A 20,568-nucleotide genomic window follows, 5' to 3' on the forward strand; every position below is an offset into this window, starting at 1 on the left:
AGCCTAATATTACGGCATCCACAATTTCCGCATGATCACAAATGAAGTAGGGCCTTATGAATAAGGCATTTGACTGGGACTCAGATCTTAGTTCACTTCCTGGATCTACTACAGACTTTTTGTGTCCTTAGGCAGATCACTGAAATTAGTGAGAGTTAGACACCTAAATATGTTTTCTGATCTGGTTCATGCAGATCTCTGTCTGTTTCCCATCTGTTAAATGGGGATCATAATACTTCCTTTCTCCCACTCTATATCTGTTTCATCTTAGATAAGATTGTTAACTCTTGTACTATGTTTTTTCACAATTGGTTCCCAGTCTTGATTGTAAATAATATGGGGAAATGGGAAGGGAAACTGAGCAGCTCAATTACAGTTTCCAAGCCTAGCAGGTGCAACAAGTATTGATGAGCCTGAGCTGCAAACTTCAGCTGTGGATCTCGAGAGGAACTTTTTCAAAGGACAATGCTGTTTTTAATTTTTTTCACTTTGATGACATACAGCCTGGGGTATTGTTAATGATATTGATGTGGCCATAGTTTTTAAGGAATACATTTTATTCTGAGAGTATCCTTTCAGTACAGAGTGTTTAAATTATTACACAGCTCTCTTAAAAGAGTTTTCTTCCTCTGAGTTGAGTCCAAGGATTCATTCAGTCTTTGTTTCTGGAGTTTTGGTTCTAGGGATTCCTGAGAGTTCTTCTGTTTCATATCACAGCTTCAAAAAAGAGTGGGAAGGAAGGGGAGGAAGAAACTTGTTTAGCAAAATCATAATGTCTGTTTGTATCTATCTGAGTATTCTTCATAGAATCAATTGTCTTCAGATGTAAAAATAGAAATTATGCCATATACAAAAAATAAAGAAAAAGGGCTATGAGTTTTCCAGCTTCACAGTCTCTCCATCTGACCCTGGGGAAACAGAGCAAAGGATGGAACAAACGCTGGCAGAGTTTTAATTATGAATTTAATGATGACGTCTGAACAAACCCCCTGCTACCGGTATATCATATGTCCCTTGTGTCACTTTCCCAGGGCCTGATGGGAGAGGCCCTGGGAAAGCAGAATGATGGTAAATGATGTACAATACTGATTGATGTAGCTTTTATCAGAGCTACAGGGACTCACCGCCTTGGATAATCAGGTCACTTATTTAGGAGCCCACCTTTAGGGGATCAAATCTGAAAAGTTTGTGGGAAGCTCTTCGAGGCAGAGATTTTGTTTGTTATATGTTCTCTAAAGTGTCATATAAACTCATGATACAGTTAAGAATAATGTGCGATATCACTGAGCAAGGTAGCTGAAGCCAGTTCCAGGAGCAGTCTGGACAAAAGACTAATAGTCAAGTTCCAGCAAGCTGCTTCCTTCTGCTTATCGGCCTAGAGGCATTGAGCTGTGCTGAGTACACGTTCAGTACTAGGCACCACAAACAAACTGGACTGGAGTTGGGTCTTTTCTTCTCATGCTTGTAATGCAAGTTAGAGAAGACAATGGAAATAATGAGAGGAAACAGGAGGAGAGAGAGAAGCCTGGAGGCATAGGAAGTGGGAGAGACAAGGGGCAGAAAGAAGCAGAGGGGGGAGACAGGTGGGGAAATAGGAATAGGGAAAAGAGGCAGAAGGGCAGGTGAGGTGTGAGAAGTGGGAAACTGACATGAAGCACACACAGGAAATGGTTTGTGAGTGCTGAATTACACATGGGATCAAATTCGTCCCTCGTATAACACCACTGAAGTCAATGGAGTTACCCAGATGAATCTGTCCATTTTATTTTTGGAGTCCTATCATTGCAATTTGTTTGAAAAATTGAAATTAATCAGCTGGATAATAGAGAGGGAGCGGTTATTCAGAATAGATAATCTGCTCTATAGTGGAGTGTTGTGGGAGAAGGAGATCATTCACATTGCTAGGAGTGCTATGGCTCTACACACTTCAGGGGCATTTGATCAGATTGTGATAGCCTTGAGAAGTCTGTTTGAGTGGTTTGTGCTGGGATGGATTCAAAACCATCCAACTTTATTTCCTTGTGTGAGATTTTAGATGACTGATAAATCACCTAAATTTGTAATAACAAAAACAGGCAAAATGTCCCTGATGCATATTTAATTATACCTGGTAAAATGGGTTTTATTGAAGATTTGGTTTAAGTTTGCAGAGGATGCATTGTATTCTTTATACATAACAGAGGTTGAAACCCTGCTTTAGATGCAAAACTCAACTCAGCCCTAACTGGAGTCACAACCAGTAACTTCAGGACTGAGGAAACACTTCTCAAGTCTCTAAACTCTGGGAGCTTATGTTTCAATAATGGCCCCCCAAATTGTATGGTAAAAGGGTCATTATGTCTATGTGAGTACGTACAAGATTCTGAAAACTGGGGTTACATTTAATTTAGTGCATTTGAACAATGGGGCCCCGCAGAATCAGGATGCAAATCCAGCTTCTGCCTATTTTTTTATACACTTTTCCAAAGTAATTTCTGAACTATGACGTCAATACGATAGGGATGGGGGGAGAGTGGCAGGAGCAATCTCCTGTAATGTGTGCTGAGGACCTCCTTAAAGAAGAAGGGAAGATTATCTACATAAAGTGGAACTGTTTAAAATGAGGAGGTATTGGGGAGAACATGAATGTGATCTTGGACCGAAAGATCCATGATCTGTAGTACAAGCTCTCCTCCTGGAAAATTACACAATGGCACCTTGGGTAATGAAGCAAATGAGGAATGAAGCTGTTATCCTGTGTCTAACATGTGCCCCATTCCTCCAGACCACAAAGAGTGGACAGAAGTAGTGCCATGCTGTGACACAAACAGTAAAATACAAATGGAAAACCACGGGGCAAAATATAAGAAAATGTGGGATCCTTGAAATAATTTGACAGCATAACCAAGATAAGTATAATAAAGATTAAAACAAAAATGTACTGATGATGCAGTTTTTAGTCTTGCTCTGCAATTAGCCAGCAGTGGATTTGGGGGCCATAGTTGTTAAATACTGTGTGTGTCTATACATTAGAAAAAAGACAACATAACCCCCCCCCAGCAACCTGTGAAGCGTCCAAATTCTACACACGTATGGTGCTGTGTTCCAGACGTACTTGTCTTCCTATTCTCTCTCCATTGTGTTCTTACACTTTCCTATTGCATCTTGTCCCTCTTGAAGTTGTTCCTCCAAACTCTGAAAGCCTGGACCCCCTTTCCTGTATGGAGCCCTATGGAAGTAAATAGGGTTCCATGTGAAGGTGGGGGCTTGCCTGTAGCAGACAATGTGCAGATCAGGACTTCATATTGCAAATTCTTTGGGCCAGTATCTGTCTTATTTTATGTGGGGACAGTACCTACCACAAGGGGACCCTGATAGGGACCTCTGCCATCCACTGTAAACCAAAAAATTAATGATGGATGTTGGGGGGAAGGAGACCTGTCACAATGTGCTGAGATCAGAAATCCTGCTACAACCCCCCTGCTATCTGTACTGTCTCTGGAATTACAGCAACTGTACCCACTTGCTGACCCATAGTTTATAACCCCATTACTCTTACCTTTGGGTTTGGCTCCCAAACTGCATGACATGTTGTTTTATGATGTAACAGGATTTTATGGACCAATAGGGAACATGGGGCTACAAACACCTATAAGCAGGGTGCTAATATATGCATAATTAGCACTGGGTTCCAGCACCAGTGAGTTACCTGGTGTAATTTAACTGACTTCAGGGGCAGTTACACCAGAGATGAAATTAGCAGCTTAGGACACTTTCTCCTCCCACCTTTGTGGCAGTCCTTCCTACCCTAAGGTAAACTTATGCTCAAATAAATTGGTTAATCTCTAAGGTGCCACAAGTACTCCTTTTCTTTTTGCGAATACAGACTAACACGGCTGTTACTCTGAAACCTACCCTAAGGTGTGTATCATGAAGAAAGGAGACTGTAGCTTCAGTAAAGAACTTTGGGTGAACCTGGTGCCCCACCCCAAGATGTGTTCACTACATTTTCCCTATTGGAATTCCGGGGGGAGGGTGAGTAGCCTTAATTTACCCTGAGGCTGGGACCCTGCAGACAGGTGGCTTGGGAGGAATCGATAAAGTTCTCTGGGAGGGGCAGGTGTGGGGGAGAAAAACTTGAGATCGGAGAAGAAAAGAAACTTAGGAGGTCACCGGAGGGAAGCAACTAGTTTGCCACGGTGGGAGGAGAAACACCGAGCAGGAAAGTGAAGGAATAACGAATCCAAGGGGAAGGTGAGACGGGGGAAAGCAGGACGAGTCCGCACAGTGCGGGGCGTAGGGAACAATGCGATGAGGGGAAGAAGAAAGAGCAGGGAAGCGGGAGGGGAGGGGGCTCTGGCGGGAGGTGGAGCTGGCTGCAGCTGGCGACTTCTAGCTCTCCCAGGTTGCTGGGCACGGGATCCGCGCAGCGAGTCGGAGCCGAGCGGCTGCAACTGAACGGAGCCCTGCCTGCAGCAGCCCGGGCGGCCGGAGCTCAGCGCCTCCCGAGAGCCCCGGCTGCAACTTGTGAGCCGGCGGCCGCCGCGGCTCTTGCCTGTGGAGAGGCGTCGCCTCCGCCGGCTGCAGCTCTTCGGAAAGTTGCCCCGGCTGCCGGACGGTAAGGGCGTCCCCGGTTCGCGCGGTCCTGCCCGGTCCCCGGCGTGTGACCCCGGCCTGTCCTTATCAGCCCCACACCCCGGAGCCCCCCCCCCCCCGGCCTGTCCTTATCACCGCCCCCCCCGGCCTGCCGTAGTCACCCCACACCCCCGGAGCTCCCCCTCCCGGCCTGCCCTAGTCACCCCCAAACCCCCGTAGCGCGGCTGCTCCTGCCCCTATCACCCCCTCTATCCCCCCCCGTCCTGCCCCAGTTACAGCGCGGGTTCCCCCCGGCCTGCCCTAGTCACCCCACACCCCCGGAGTCCCCTGTCCCCCCGGCCTGTCCTTATCACCCCCACACCCTAGAGCTCCCCCTCCCGGCCTGCCCTAGTCACCCCCACACCCCCGTAGCGCGACTGCCCCTCTCCTCCTGCCCCTATCCCCCCATCCCCGCCCCCCCGTCCTGCCCCAGTTACAGCGCGGGTTCCCCCCGGCCTGCCCTAGTCACCCCACACCCCCGGAGTCCCCTGTCCCCCCGGCCTGTCCTTATCACCCCCACACCCTAGAGCTCCCCCTCCCGGCCTGCCCTAGTCACCCCCACACCCCCGTAACGCGACTGCCCCTCTCCTCCGGCCCCTATCCCCCCATCCCCGCCCCCCCGTCCTGCCCCAGTTACAGCGCGGGCTCCCCCCGGCCTGCCCTAGTCACCCCACACCCCGGTAGCGCGGCTACCCCCCCCCCCCCGTCCTGCCCCACCACCTCCTCCATCCCCCCCGTCCTGCCCCAGTCACAGCGCGGCTCCCCGCGGCCTGACCTAGTCACTCCCGGAGCGCCCCAGGCCCCCGCCCCCCCCGGTCCTGTCGTAATCACCCCATACCCCCGGAGCGCGGCTCTCCTTCCCCAGTTCACGCCCACCGTTCCCGGGTTCCCGCTCCAGTCAATAGACACCAGGGCTGCTGCTGCTCCTTGCTCCCTCCATTCAGCATCCCCCACTGGGGCGCTCTTCGGCCCTCGCTGAGGTCCTTTTTCATTCAATGCGCCCCCCTCCCCTCGCGGCTTGCTGCTCCATTAACCCCCCCAGTGCTGCTGTCTCCCGCATCCGAGGGATGCTGCTGTCTCGGACGTTTCCTGGGTTTCCTTTGTACCTCCTTGCGCCCTCTTTTTGCCTCGGGACAGGGAACAAATCTGGACAGGAGGTTGCCCCCGGGTCACTCGGGTGGCTACGGCCTGGGATGGGCGAGAGGAACCGGGAAAGGCAGACAGAAGAGAGCTGTGCTTTCTCCTTTACGCCAGAGGCAGAGGGGGTGTTTTTTCGGCTCATCGCCCCCTTTGCCCCGGCAGAGGAGAGAGAAGAAGGTGCCTGTGTGTTGGATGCTGGGCTGCAGGGGTTTGTAAATTTCCCGAGGTTGAAGGGCCAGAGGTGCCTCCCTTGCAGTTGCCCATCTGTTTCCTTCCCATGTCTGACTGTAAAAACAGAAAGGTGATGGTAACACCTCTTTCCAAGTTCAGGTTCCCAATGGGGGGAACTCTTGTGTACCAGGATGGGCTGGGCCACATTCATACTAGCTGAATTTGGCCGTATTGTCTGTTCTTCAAGCTGGGTATGGACATGGGTTGCTACCTTTAACATCTCTGCGTGTCCTTTTGCTTCCTGAATTCTGTTACGTCCAGAGGAATTGCTGAAGGCGTTTTTCTTTCAAGAGTTACAAAGAGACTGGAATGTTCTGTTACTTATTCATATGTTTCTGGTCATGCTAACACATGAAGTTTCTGACTAGCCAAATGTCAGTGTTGCCCAGATTTCTGACTTCAGTACAGTAGGAACTGTTTAATTCAAATTTTGCTAATCCTCAAACCGTATTTTAAAGGCAGCCCCAGTCTGTCCTCACTGTTCAAAAAAAGAAAATCTAATATCTAATTGCAGAAACAATGCTTTTAGTGAGGTCTGGTGTTACCAAAATGCACAGCCAGGGTATTTGCTATTATAGTATGAAGTTTTATCACAAAAAAAGTTAACTACAATTGCCACAATAAATGAACTGATATTTTGTGATGCATCATCCTTGCTTTTTAAATGTTGCTTGATTGGTAACTAATAACAATTAGTGCTTTGCTGTGCTTTTCCCAGCCGTTAGTGAGATGTGACTGTATATTGCATGTATTTATAGCATAACAGAACATTCAAACACCTGGTGTTATTAATGGAATGAACTTTCTAGCAACGTATTTCACTTAATAGCCAGTGACTACCAAGGAGGGTCAATGGAAGTCAATTGTAGAATGTCAAATGGCTTGTCAGATAATTCTGAGTGCTAGATAATGCCGGATTCTGAGCTCAGTTTCACCAATATAAATCCAGGGTAAATTCACTGAAGTGAGTGAAATTACTATAGCTTTATACCAGTGTAACAGAATGTGGCACAATGTATTTTACAGTCTTTTCTGGTTAAGGGGTCATTTAACATTTTCAGAAGAAAACAAAGTTTGTTTTCTTTCTTTGCTCTAAAAGTATACAAATCATGAGACTGAAAAAATCTAGCATTAGAACAAGTAAGTATTTTCCTTTATTCTTTATTTTAAAACATATATTGTTCTCACAGCTGCTTCTTTCTCTGCCCCTTTCTCTGGAGTTCTTTTAAACAGTTGATAAAATTATTTAAATGTGTGACAATCCCTTGAAGGCAGTTAATATTTCTGTTGTTTATTGCCGCCAGTGTACTATTTTTGTTGGATGCCCACTGGAATACCGTAGAAGACAATTTGCCAGAAAATTTAATTCATTTTATTTTTAATAGATAAGAAGAGGGTGGGAAAAGGAAAGAAAGATTTGTTTTAATTTCTCCAAGAAATTCCAGACTGCCAGCAAAGTTATAATTTCTGTTGAACTTCTCACACTTTCTGCAAAGGGGAGCCTAGGCAGTGAATCATCTAGCAGCATGAGCTGTGTGCTAAGAATATGGAGATGTTACTGAGTTAGCCACTGTTGTCAATTACCTGAGGAAACATAACCCCTGAAAGTACAGATCCAAACAAAATATGCATTTTTTGGGCCCATTCCTGTAAAAGTCAGTGGGAGCAGCATTGGGCCTTTAAAGGTTTATTTGAATTTGGATTTCTCAGTTTGCATAGCAGGTACTTGCAGGAGATTCATTAAATGATACTGGGATAGAATGGATTCAGATGACGGAGTCCAGTTTTTCCTTTGTGATTTACAGAAAAAGTCTTTATTTTCTAGCTTTGTGAGAGTAAAATATCATGGGAAGACGACAAACCCTCCTCCTTCCAAAAAACCTCAGTCAGATCCACTGCAACTTAATTTCCCAAAGTGGGAGTTAATAGGGGGCTGATGATTTTTTTTTCAGGAAGGAGAAGTAGTATCTGAGAGTTTGCATTTTTTTTCTATGTTGAAAGCATCTAATAACTCTATCCCTAGATGATCTCACTTTTGGCTAGTTGAATTGTATTATCCTTTTTGGGGTGGAGCTGGGGGAAAGGGAAACAGGAATTGTGTGCTTATGAAAATGCTGAGCTATCCTTAATTCCATTGCCAAGGTGTGTGCGTGGTGTTTGATTCAAATATTTATTTCATACATGCAGCATTTTAAGTTGGTTTTAAAGAACAGAAACAATATTTGTAACCAAGTGTAACCAGTGGCGGATTAATGATTTTGCCGCCCCTAGGCCCTGAAATAATTGCTGCCCCCATATGAACTTGTTTTTAGTTTTTTTACAAATTCGCGCCGTCATTGGTGGTTTCAATACATGCTATGATTGGTAGAATCATGGCATCCATAGACGCCGACTCCGTGGGTGCTCTGGGGCTGGAGCATCCATGGAGAAAAATTGGGGGGTGCAGAGTATCCACCGGCAGCTCCCCGCCCCTCCCCAGCTCACCTCCCCTGAGTGCGCAGCCGGGTCCTGCTTTTCCTCGCTCCCTGCCATTGCTTGTGCATGAAACAGCTTTGTGCAGCTGGGAGGGAGGGGGAACGTGGTGCGCTCAGGGGAGGAGGCAGGGCCGGGGCAGGGATTTGGGGAAGGGGACCAATAGGGGCAGGGAAGGGGCGGAGTTGGGGCGGGGACTTTGGGGAAGGGGTGGAGTCGGGGTGGGGCCGGGAGTAGGGGGACGTGCGAGCACCCACTGGCGTCGGGGGAAGTTGGCTCCTCTGGCTGCTATTATAAATTTGCTGCCCTAGGCCTAGGCCTTGTTGGCCTAGGTGATAATACTCCGCTGAGCGTAACAGTGCAGTTCATAAAACGAGCAACATCTGTTACTGTGACTTCAATTTGTTGTTCTTTGGAGTAGCCAAGTTGACAGTTCAGATAGTTAAGTTTAATGTCCTGTGTTGAACCTTTGGTCTGGCTTAATAGTGACTGTGAAGAATCAATAACTTTAGCTTATGTTCAACTATAGCATGTCAATAGAGGAGTGAGAAGGGTTTAAAATTGCCTGATTTCATGGAGCTAGTCCCTGTTAACAGATGACGATGGCTGATTTTGTGTTTCTGTAACCTAGTTCCATCATTCAGGCTTGCCAACTTGCTGCACTTTACGCATCAGAACGGGCTGGCATCTTGGATTTCTACCAGAGCTATGGCTGAACAAGCTACAGGGTCCTTACTGCTGTCAGAGTTAGTATTTTTCATCCTAGCACCCTTTTATCTTAAGTTAATATATCTGAAGTTCAGTACTGCAGGCGTTTGAAGCAGAGCTGTGCCATACTTAGATGTGCATTTATTATTGGTAGCCTTACCTTCTCTTACACATTTTGAAGTCTCTTGCCAAAAAATGAATAAATACTGGAGATGGAAAAGTGAGTTAAATGGCTTTCTGTTTCTGTGAATGAATTTGCTTTTCTTTCACCTTTGTTCCCTCTCCCCCTCACTGTCTTATGTAGGATCCTTCCGTAATTAAAATATTATGACTTTCCTTATGGTAGCCCTTCACTTGTGGCGAGGCTCCTAATTTGATGTCATTGAAAAAATACTAGCAGATGACATTGCATCAGCTAGTCCGTGCCCAGTTTCTTTTATTAAACCACAGTGCTAAGACCATATGGAAAGATAATGAGTTTAAGATGATAAACAGTTTACAGATTTGCCCAAATAAAGGACTTTCTTCCTAGAAGACACATTTTACTTCAAAATAAATAATCTGGTTCCTCTGTTTTATTTAATTACCTCTAGTCCTGTCTTTTCTCAACCTGCCGTAGGAAAACAGACACAACTGCTTTGTGATCATCAGCTACTATAGATGTAGGGTCGTAGCTCTTACCTCAGGGAAGGCTTGAAAGAGGGTGTACAGATATTACAGAGATGAGAGACTTGTAAGTATGTGGATGGATAGGTGGCCCAAGTATTGCCCATGGAGTTCTATGATGCAGTGCAGTTTCCCATACCTTGCATATAGCTCATAGCCTGGAGAGTATACAGGCCTAAGGTCCACTTGAACCTTGTAGACACAGGTGCGCCTCCATATTAAAGATGAGGGGCTGCACTCTGTGCTAATCCTGGGTGGTTCCTAATGAAACTCTTAGTTTGGGGGTTCCAGCATATGCCATCTGAAAGCTGACCCCTCAATTCTTACGGATTTCTCCTGACAAATAATATCCCCTTGTTCTCTCATTGGGGTCTATCTCTCTCTCTCTCTGCCAGTGCTTGTCCACTGTGAACAGGGCATCCAGATGTGGTTTCAGATTGAGAAGAAATATCTGAAATAAAGGTAGACTCATTGGTAAAAGTTAGTTTGTACTAAGCATGAGGAACGAGGCAGAGAGAATATTTCCTAGAGCTTCCAGACTCCTGTCTTTTCCTCATATGTCACTCTCCTAGACATTTTCCAAATGGGGGCACATCATAGGGCTGATGGCCTGAGACACATACATCACAAGTGACTGGCAGGAATTCGGACCAGAAAACCACAGGGGAAGCTGAGCTTTTCATTTTAGGGACTGAGGATTTAAAAAAACAGCCACCACCAAAAAACAACACAAAAAACAAATACAAGCAGCTGGATGTGCAAAGTACATCACTGCCTTGCATTCACAGTATGACTGACTTCAGACTGAATATTTGCACCCATGAGTGTGTCTAGTTACCTATCTGCATGCATAGTTACCTGCTTTGAATCCATAATTGTAGTAATTGTGTCCAAATGCAAAATCTAACTTTTATGACAATCATAGAATCATAGGGCTGGAAGGGACCTCTGGGTTATCTAGACCAGTCTCCTGCACACATGGCAGGACTAAGTATTATCTAGACCAGTGCTACTCAAAGTGGTGGTCCGCAGACCAGTGCTGGTCCGCGAGCCATCGGCTGCTGGTCTGCGCGCACATTGGAAAAAAAAATTGCAGGTCCCCCACAACAGATAGCTTGAGAAGCACTGATCTAGACCATCCCTGACAGATGTTTGTCTAACCTGCTCTTAAAATCTCCAATGATGGAGATTCCGCAAACTCCCTAGGCAATTTATTCCAGTGCTTAACCCCCCTGACAGTAAGGAAGTTTTTCCTAATGTCCAACCTTAACCACCCTTGCTGCAATTTAAGCCAATTGCTTCTTGTCCTATCCACAGACAACAATTTTTCTCCCTCCTCCTTGTAACAACCTTTTATGTACTTGAAAACTATTATCGTGTCCACTCTCAATATTCTCTTCTCCACACTACACAAACCCAATTTTTTCAATCTTCCATCACAGGTCATGTTTTCTAGACCTTTAATTATTTTTGTTGCTCTTCTCTGGACTTTCTCCATATTTTCTACATCTTTCCTGAAATGTGGTGCTCAGAACTGGATACGATACTCAAGTTGAGGCTTAATCAGTGCTGAGCAGAGCGGAAGAATTACTTCTAGTGTCTTGCTTACAACACTCCTGCTAACACACCCCAGAATGATGTTTGCCTTTTTTTGCAATGGTGTTACACTGTTGACTCATACTTAACTTGTGATCCACTATGACCTTCAGATCCTTTTCTGCAATACTGCTCCTAGGCAGTCATTTCCCATTTTGTTTCTGTGCAACTGATGGTTCCTTCCTAAGTGGAGTACTTTGCATTTGTCCTTATTGAATTTCATCCTATTTACTGCAGGTCATTTCTCCAGTTTGTCCAGATCATTTTGAATTTTAATCCTCAGTGGTTTTCAGCCAGGGGTACACAGAGGTCTCCCAAGGGGTACATCAACTCATCTAGATATTTGCCTAGTTTTACAACTGGCAACAAGCACTAGTGAAGTCAGTACAAACTAAAATGTCATACAGACAATGGCTTGTTCATACTGCTCTATATACTATACACTGAAATGTAAATACAATATTTATATTCCAATTGATTTATTTTATAATTATATGGTAAAAATGAGAAAATAAGCATTTTTTCAATAATGGTGTGCTGTGACACTTTTATATTTTTATGTCTGATTTTGTAAGCAAGTAATTGTTTTGTGAGGTAAAACATGGGGGTACACAAGACAAATCAGTCCCCTGAAAGGGGTACGTAGTCTGGAAAGGTTGAGAGCCACTGCTTCAAAACACTTGCAACCCCACCCAGCTCAGTATCATCTGCAAACTTGATAAGTGTACTCTTATATGCCTTTATCTAAATCATTGACAAAGATATTGAATAGAACCTGACCCAGAACTGATCCCTTCAGGACTCCATTCGATATGTCCTTTGAGCTTGACTATGAACCACTGATAACGACTCTCTGGTAATAGATTTCAGAGTTGCAGCCGTGTAAGTCTGTATCCGCAAAAAGAAAAGGAGTACTTGTGGCACCTTAGAGACTAACAAATTTATTTGAGCATAAGCTTTTGTGAGGGTTTTCCAACCAGTTATGTACTCAGAACCTAGATGGAGCTACTATAAAGTATTTCCCTAGTTTATTTATGAGACGGTCATGGGAGACAGTATCAAAAGCCTTACTAAAGTCAAGATATACCACATCTACTGCTTCCCCCATATCCACAGGGCTTATTACCCTGCCAAAGAAGCTATTAAGTTGGTCTGACGCAATTTTTTCTTGACAAATCCATGCTGTTATTTATCACCTTATTATCTTCTAGGTATCTGAAAATTGATTGCTTAATTATTTGCTCCATTATCTTTCTGGTTACTGAAGTTAAGAAGACTGGTCTGTAATTCCCTGGGTGGTTCTTATTTCCCTTTTTATAGATGGGCACTATATTTGCCCTTTTCCAGTCCTCTGGAATCTCTCCCATCTTTCATGACTTTTTAAAGATAATTGCTAATAGCTCAGATACCTCCTCAATCAGCATCTTGACTATTCTAGGATGTATTTAAGGCCCTGGTGACTTGAAGACATCTGACTTGTCAAAGTAATTTTTAACTTGTTCTTTCCGTATTTTAGCCTCTGATCCTACTTCATTTTCACTGGCATTTACTATGTTAGATTCCAACAGCTACTAAGCTTAGGGGGGAAAACTGAAACAAAAATGTCATTTAGCACTGCTGCACTTTCCACATTTTGTTGTTTTTCCCCCCTCATTGAGTAATGGGCCTACCCTGTCCTTGGTCTTCCTCTTGCTTCTGATGTATTTGCAGAATGTTTTCTTATTACCCTTTGTCTCTAGCTAGTTGAATCTTGTTTTGTGCCTTGACCTTTCTAATTTTGTCCCTACATACTTGTGTTATTTGTTTATATTCATCCTTTGTAATTTGACCTTGTTTCCACTTTTTGTGGGACTCTTTATTTGAGTTTCAGATCACTGAAACAGTTAAAAACAGACATTAAGATTGTCTTAAAAATCATTCCCTGAATTTTTTCTTAATTCTAAATAGCAAATGTTGAGATGAAAAAGACATTGAAGAATATCCAGTTTATCCCATTCTCTCCAACCAGGTTTGTTCCCTATCAAACTTCCCCAAGTGTTGTCGTGTCCGATTGACTCCACTTCTCTCCTTTCATTAGCACATTTTCGCATAGTGATGTTAGTTCTAGGAAACTTTCTTGATGTCCAGCCCTTTGCTTTCCCATGGTCAGTTACATCCCGTTGGTAGCCAATATTGCAGCAAAGAAACCAAAGCATTCAGCTTTGTCTTTTTTTTTTATTTTTTATTTTTTTTATTGTCTGCAGAGCTCAGCATTCCAGTCACATCATAAACCTGTGAAATATCCTTTTCTGCTTTCCTTTTAGTTCTCATTGAGCTTCTGAGGTCCTGAGGATCACTTGCAAAATGTTGAGTGATCTGAACTCTTGTTTAGACTAGGGTTGCCAATTTTCTAATTGCTGAAAACTGGACACTCCTGCTCCGTTTCTTCCCCACAAGGCCCCACCCCCCTTGCTTCCCCCCCCCCATTGCTCACTCTCCTCCACCCCCCGCCCCCCGACTTACCTGCTAAGGGACCAGGGGCCTGATGGGGCAGAGGGGCGGGCAGTCCCCAGAATCAGGCGGAAGTGGAGGGGGGGTGGAACCCACCAAGCCAGTGAGCCTGGCCGCTGTTCCTTTTCCATCCCAACAGCTAACACAATGGTGACTCCTCTTCTTTTTGGGACCCAGACTACTTGTGCCCTAAAGAGTTGAGCCTTTAGCACCTTGCAGTATTTGTTTCCTTCTACCACTGCACTGTAGTGGCTATTCCTTGTTGCACGTATATGATTAAGTTTTTAAGGAGCTGACTTGCATACAAGGAAGTTACACTGATTTAACTAAATCAGTTTCTAAACCAATTTAGAGAAGTCTGTATAACTTTCTTGCACAGATGAGACCTACGCAAAAAAATGGATACTAGTTTATAAAGCTAAAAATCTCGGATTTACTGCTGTTTTTTGCCATCTGCTGATTAACTATGGATGTCTTTGAAATTTACAGTACTCTTTTTGCAGAGTTTAAAGAGGTATGGTGCTAATTTCAGGCAATTGGGTGCTGCAAGTACACCATGTGGTGCTGTCTCACACTTGGAAGCTGGAGGCATGAGGTAACCTGAGGATACTGCAAAGATGCTTCATTTAAAGTGTGTGGGAGAGGACCTCCTGATTCAGGATTTGAAGGAGATGCCTCTAGAATGCATGCAGAATGACTGCCACATTTAGGTTCAGTTAGAATGTGGATAATGATGGTGAAGAAAGTGTTCTTAAGGTGAAGTCAATGAAAATTTTGCCATTGACTTCAGTGGTTATAGAATTGGGCCCTTACAGGTCATGGTAATGTAGAGTTTTAGTACGAAATAAGCAGGGAGGTGAAAGCAGTTTTGCATAGATTCCCTCAGTTCTGCTTGAGAAACTTCTTCAGAGGGACTGGAATGAATAGATCACTTCGTGGACTCTCACCCTTCTTTGTCAGCTATCAACCTGCTCCAGAAATAGGTGAAATTCCTTTATTTGCTATTTATTATAATTTCACATGCTCTAATATGGGCATTTTCAGCAACCTGATAAATTAATGGGGTCATCTGGTTTTGCTGGAACTGGTACAAGTTCCTCAACCCAGCTGCTATTTAGTAAATGTTTACAGCGATATATCCATTCAGCGAAAGATGGCTGATACTGTGAGTGACGTGTACAATGTTTGGAAAGTGAATGTTGTTATCAACTAACCAAGTATTGTTAGCTTATTTTAAAGGCAGCATGATCCAGTGGATAAGGCACTGAATTGGAACTCAGAATCTGGGTTCTCTTGCTGGTTCTGCCACTGACCTTCTTCATGACCTTGGACAAGTCACTTCACTTCTCTGTTTCTGTTTTCCCCCTCTGCCTTTTGTCTGTCTTGTCTATTTAGGGTGTACACTCTTTAGAACTGCTGCTGTCTCTCACTATCTATACATACAGTGCCTAGCACAATGGGCCTCTGATCTCAGTTGAGATCCCTAGGCACCTCTGTAACTCAAATACTAATAATTCATTATTAATTTCTTGGTATTCCTCCACCTTCTGTGATGTTAATGTCAGTCCAACTCTTTGTCTTTCTGTTGATTCCAGTAGGAGTTGGATCAGACCCTTTAATGTGGAAAGCTATTCTGGCAGAAATAATAACACTTATACTGTAAAACTGTTTTCACTCAAGGCTCATACCTGGCTTGAGATAAGTCTCACAATATGCCTGCCACATAGGAAAGCCCTTTTTATATGCCTTTTAAAGATGGATAAGCTGAAGCACAGAGAGGTGAAATTGACTTGCTTGCTGTGTTTTAGTGGCACAGTCTGGCATGGATCCCAGGAATCCTGTTGTCCGGTCCCTCTGACACAATACAGAGCTGTCTAAACTGGGGCACTGACCATTTCTGCAGTGCTTTCACTTTCCACTAAACTGTACATAAACTGTAGACCTAGCAGCTTTTAAGTGTCACGATGCCAAGTTCTTAAGAAGGGTGATTTTGGTCATGTTGCTAGACATATGTTTTTATGGCCCTGATTCATCTGTTGGATTTAATCTGTTGGTCTTTTTTTAGTTATTATGGAAACAGTTACTATATTTACTTTTTTATGAAAGGCTCAGTGTGTGACAGTTAAGTGCAGAAGGAGTTTTAAAGGGATAGTTAGGGATTGTACTAAATGAGGGTGCCTGCATTTCTTAAAGAAAACATACTAAATGAAGAAAATAGCAAGCTTTCCTATTCTTGAAACGTGGCACTCACAGGGCATCCATGTTAAACTGTAACAAGTGTTCTGGGCAAAAAACATGGAATTTAAAAAAATAATTTTTTTTTTTGCTTGCCTGCTAGATGGCACATCTCTCAGTCTTGTCTTGGGGACAAAGAGTGCCAAAACTGTTTCTAGCTCTCAACCCACTTATGGTCTGATTTGAGAAACACTGAGCAACCATACAGTCCATTGAAGTCAATGGGAGCTGCAGGGGCTCCTCACCTCTGAAAATCAGAACCAAGATGTCTTGAGTTCAGCATTCTAAAAATCAGAACTTACTTTTGAAAACTTGAGCCCATATCAGGGAGACAGCAACGTAAAAGCTGTGCAGTAGGTTCTTGAAATGGTGTCAAGGTCACTCTTGAGCCATGCCGGTGTTTCATCCATAATCTGCATGTGAAAACGGATCGTTTTCTGATTTCAGTATTTGGTGGTCATGAATGGTGAGGTTAGAGTAGGGAGTGAGATGAATTTGAGTCTCTACTGAAGGACACTTGAGAGAGAAGGCTTGGGAACAATTTATAGAACATGCTTGAGTGTTGAATCCGAGGACCTGATCCTGCTAGGTGCTGAGTGCCTGACTAATTCCTGATGACTTAGGTGGAAATAGAGGGCTCTCAGAACCTCATGGAACTTCAGATCCTATGGAAATAGGTGTGGGGGCCTAGATAGTGCATCTTTGGAAAGGCCCTGTTATCTAAATTACTGTTTAAAAGAAGATAAAAATAAAATCTGAAGCTAAAACACTTCCTGACCCTTGTGCTGCGGATGCTCAAGATTTGATGATGGCTTTCGCAGGCACTGGTATATCTCATTGAATGGGATCTTGTTCCAGCACCTTGAGCTTTTGATAATTTAACACCTTACTGTAGTATGTCACCCTGGACACACAGTCCTAAGAAAAGACTTTGACTAATACGGGTGTAAATGCACAGTGGTGCCTGGCCAATTAAAGATGAGTCTTTCATTTTTAAAATGTGTGAAAGGATGTTTCAGTCACGGGTGACAGAGACTGGAGAGATTAAGGAGTAATAGGGTTTTCCGGAGTCTGCGGCATTAAGAGTTTTTCTAACAACACAGAAAGGGGCAGAAGCTTTAGTGCTTCACATTCTGTACATTTGCTACTTTGGCTGTTTTGGGGTAGTGGTGGGGAGAGCTGATTTTTCCCATCCAAAATTTAATTTAAAAAAAAACCCTCCAGTTTTGGAAAATGCTGCTGTTAATATTTTCTGGGCTTACTCCTTCTCTGCATCTTGGGTTGTTCATGGGATTCCCAAGCAGTAATACTGATCAGGAGCAGCACCAAAGTGTAGCTCTGCCCATGGGGAGCACAAGGTAATGAATGGGGTTGAGAGTCCAGTCCTTTCTCAGCACTGATCAGTATTCTCAGCATACAGTGAGAAGCATGTTCTGGCCTCTGGACTGGGAGCCAGGTGCACCTAAACTCAAATCCTTGGTCTGATGTAGAATTCCCTCCGTGGTCGCTGACAAGTCACATCACCTCTCTGTGCATCTGTTTCTCCAGCTGTAAAAATGACCATAATACCCAACTCCTATGGCTGCTGGGAGAATTCTAGTTAGCTAATCTTTGTAAAGTGGATCAATGATGAAAAGTGCTATGGGCTGTTTGCAAGTGCAAGAGGCTATGATGTCATAAACCACAGGCTTGTGACTTCACAGCAGGAAAAGACAAAGCTGGGCTGACTGGATGAAAGCCCTTACACAAACATAGAATGTGGAAACACACCCTGACATGGAGAAGCTCTGTGTGATCTTCTGCTCCATTCTGACTCTTAGCACAGGGCCTGAATGGGTCTGCTTAGTGCTTTGTGCAATCTGTCTGCACCTCCCACTTACCCCCAAATGATAGGATCTTCTTAGGGTGTCCCATTGTCTTTTGTGTTCTGTCTATTTAGTCTGTCAGCTCCTTGGGTCCCAGCACCTTGCCATTCGTTATGTCTTTTACAGTACTCTGTGAGCACTTAAAAAGTAATAAATATTAATAATAGAGTTCTTTGAATCAGTAGACTGTTTGCTGCTTAAACTCACCTGGTCCTGCTGCTTATCCTCTATTAAAAGTTGTTATAATCCCCTGATTGTGACACCATAATAACTTCCACAGCAGTGGAAGGGGATGTGGAATAGAGGATTATAGCTAAAGGTGGGGAAGCAGCAGCAGGAAAAGACACCTTTAAAGACGCAAAGATGCTGCTTTCCATTCAAACATTCCCTTGCAATAAAGAATGAGGAGCAGAAAATATGATCTGGGAGCTGAACTGTTCACCTGAATAGTGCTTTTCAAACAGCTTTCCATAAACTGTCAGCGATCCTTTTATGATAATCCTGTGTTACATGTTAGATACCTTTTTTTTAAAAAAGAAAATTTCTACATAGGAAATACAATACTTTTAAAGGACTGAATTTTTAGTGAAGCTTTGAGGCCTGCTTGTGAGAAGAAAGTGTCTCAAACCAAGATGATGGATTGTTCACTTGAGAGCCCTCTGTGATGTTCCGGTATGTTTCTTTTTAATTCCCCCTGCAGAGAGTTACATTGTTTAGTTCTTCTAAGTGGAATGGAAGGGTATTCACTGGGACAGTAGCTTAAATACTATCATCCATATAATGGATGGGCCAGGCTCCAAAGCTAACTTCCCTCCACTCTTGAACTGCAGCAATGCTTCCTCTACCTTAGAAATCGGGTGGGGTGGGAGTAAAGTAAACAGGAATGAAGTGTGTGTGTGTTTTCCAGTCCCACCCACCTCCCTATTCCCCTCTTCTTATCTATTTAGTAATTTAAGCTGCTGGCTGAGGAGAAATAAGCAGACAGGATAAGAGGCGTTCGGGCAAACTTCAGGAATCCAAAGGAATTTGTTCTACATGGTATCAGTTAGCACTTGTCCAGAGGACCTGGGTGGTTCCTAAACAAAAATTCTGCTGGATGTGTTGCTTTCAGGTCTCAGAGAAAAAGCCGTCAACACAAGCCATGCTAGTTACAATTTGAGGTCTCCTCCTGGGCTGGCCTGATCCTTCCTTTAGCTCTGGATTTTTGACACCATTGGATTCTGTGCTTATTGCAAAGTGGAGGGAGGAGGAATCTTTGTGGTAGCTATGTGCTGGTCACTGCATGGCGAAGGAGAGTGACTGTCTCTGAAGCGCTTATGGTGTTTTGGGTCGGGTCAGGACTATGCATGTGGGAGATTGGTTGAAGGATGAAAGGGCTTCTCAACCCCACACTCCCTTCTAGGACTGTTCTTAGAAAAGCAGCTTTAGCAGCCAAGTTAAATACAGCTGCATGTGCCTGGGTCATTATGTGGGTCAGGGTCTGCAAAATAATGCTTATAGCAGGAGATGAACTTCTTGGAATGCATAAAACTCTCTCCCTCTTGTGTGCACCCTCCGCCCCCCCCCCCCCGAGCATTGCGGGAAAGGGTAGGGTAAGGCAGAGTTTGAACAATTAGTCTTACTCCTCTACTCTTACTTCAAAACAAACAAAAGTGGGAGGGAAGTGTTGCCCTTAATTCCAGTCCTCAGAAGCCTGGCTGTACATTGGCTCTCTGAGAAAGAAGCTACTGGAGGTATTGAGCAAGGCTAGGCTCATACTTACACAAGGGGCTTAGTTTTCTGCCCTATACCCCAGTTTTGAGGAACTTTTTGACTTGGAGATTTTGGGACAAGTCAGCCACCCAGATACTGATCTCCTGAATGCTGCCACCAGACACCTTGACTGGCCCCAGCTGAAGCCCTTCAGCAGTTCCTCTGCAGTAAATGTGCATCTAAATCATATGCGCTGGACACATGCTTGAGCTGTGATTGTATCAAAATTCCACTCTGCCTTTTTTGGGAGGATGAAAAAAATATGCCTGTTTGGTTTTAAACTGCACATTACATGGGCTGAAACTGAACACTCCTTTTAAAGACAAAATATTCCAGGCTGTTGCAATGTAATTGAATTTAAATGAAAGGCCATTCCTGTTTCTAAGTGGCCAAGTGCATCCACAATGGTCTGTGACAGAGGAGGGGAGGATTCTGAGCCTGCCTCTTCCCTGCCCCTTGTCCTTCCAGCCAGGAATGTATATCAAGTCAAAGGGGGAACTTAAAGGCTGGGGACCCTGACTCAGATGCTAGGGTATCTTTACTCACTCATATATTCTCTGGTGATAAATCTGCATGGGCAGACAACCATTAGGGATTAAACCTACTGTAGAGTTATCTGTGCCTTCCCATCACCCTCTCACCCAAAAAAGGGCATCCCTCCACATGGACCAAGCCTGAGCCTCTCAATCCAAGGACCTTGATTCCTGAGCAACCAGATCTCAGCACATTTCTCCCCTCTTGCTTCATCACCAATGAGGAAAACTGTGATGAACGGACTGATAGAGGCTTCCCTGAATAC

General features: G+C 44.2%; 1 protein-coding gene across 9 annotated transcripts in view; it reads left to right on the top strand.

Moving 5' to 3' along the window:
- Positions 1 to 3,707: 3,707 nt before the first annotated feature.
- Positions 3,708 to 20,568, top strand: part of TSPAN18 (tetraspanin 18) — a 173,421-nt gene continuing 156,560 nt past the window's right edge. For 5 of the 9 annotated variants that reach the window (XM_043548762.1, XM_037900100.2, XM_043548764.1 and 2 more), the window contains exon 1: positions 4,310 to 4,597. The gene's annotated coding sequence lies outside the window, so the exon portion shown is untranslated. Of the gene's footprint in view, positions 3,793 to 4,141; positions 4,234 to 4,306; positions 4,598 to 20,568 lie in introns of those variants that run through there. The other 4 variants (XM_043548768.1, XM_043548765.1, XM_043548769.1 and 1 more) reach the window with 4 other exon arrangements.

Source organism: Chelonia mydas, chromosome 6, assembly GCF_015237465.2.
Source record: "Chelonia mydas isolate rCheMyd1 chromosome 6, rCheMyd1.pri.v2, whole genome shotgun sequence".
In the NCBI taxonomy this organism is placed as follows: domain Eukaryota; kingdom Metazoa; phylum Chordata; order Testudines; family Cheloniidae; genus Chelonia; species Chelonia mydas.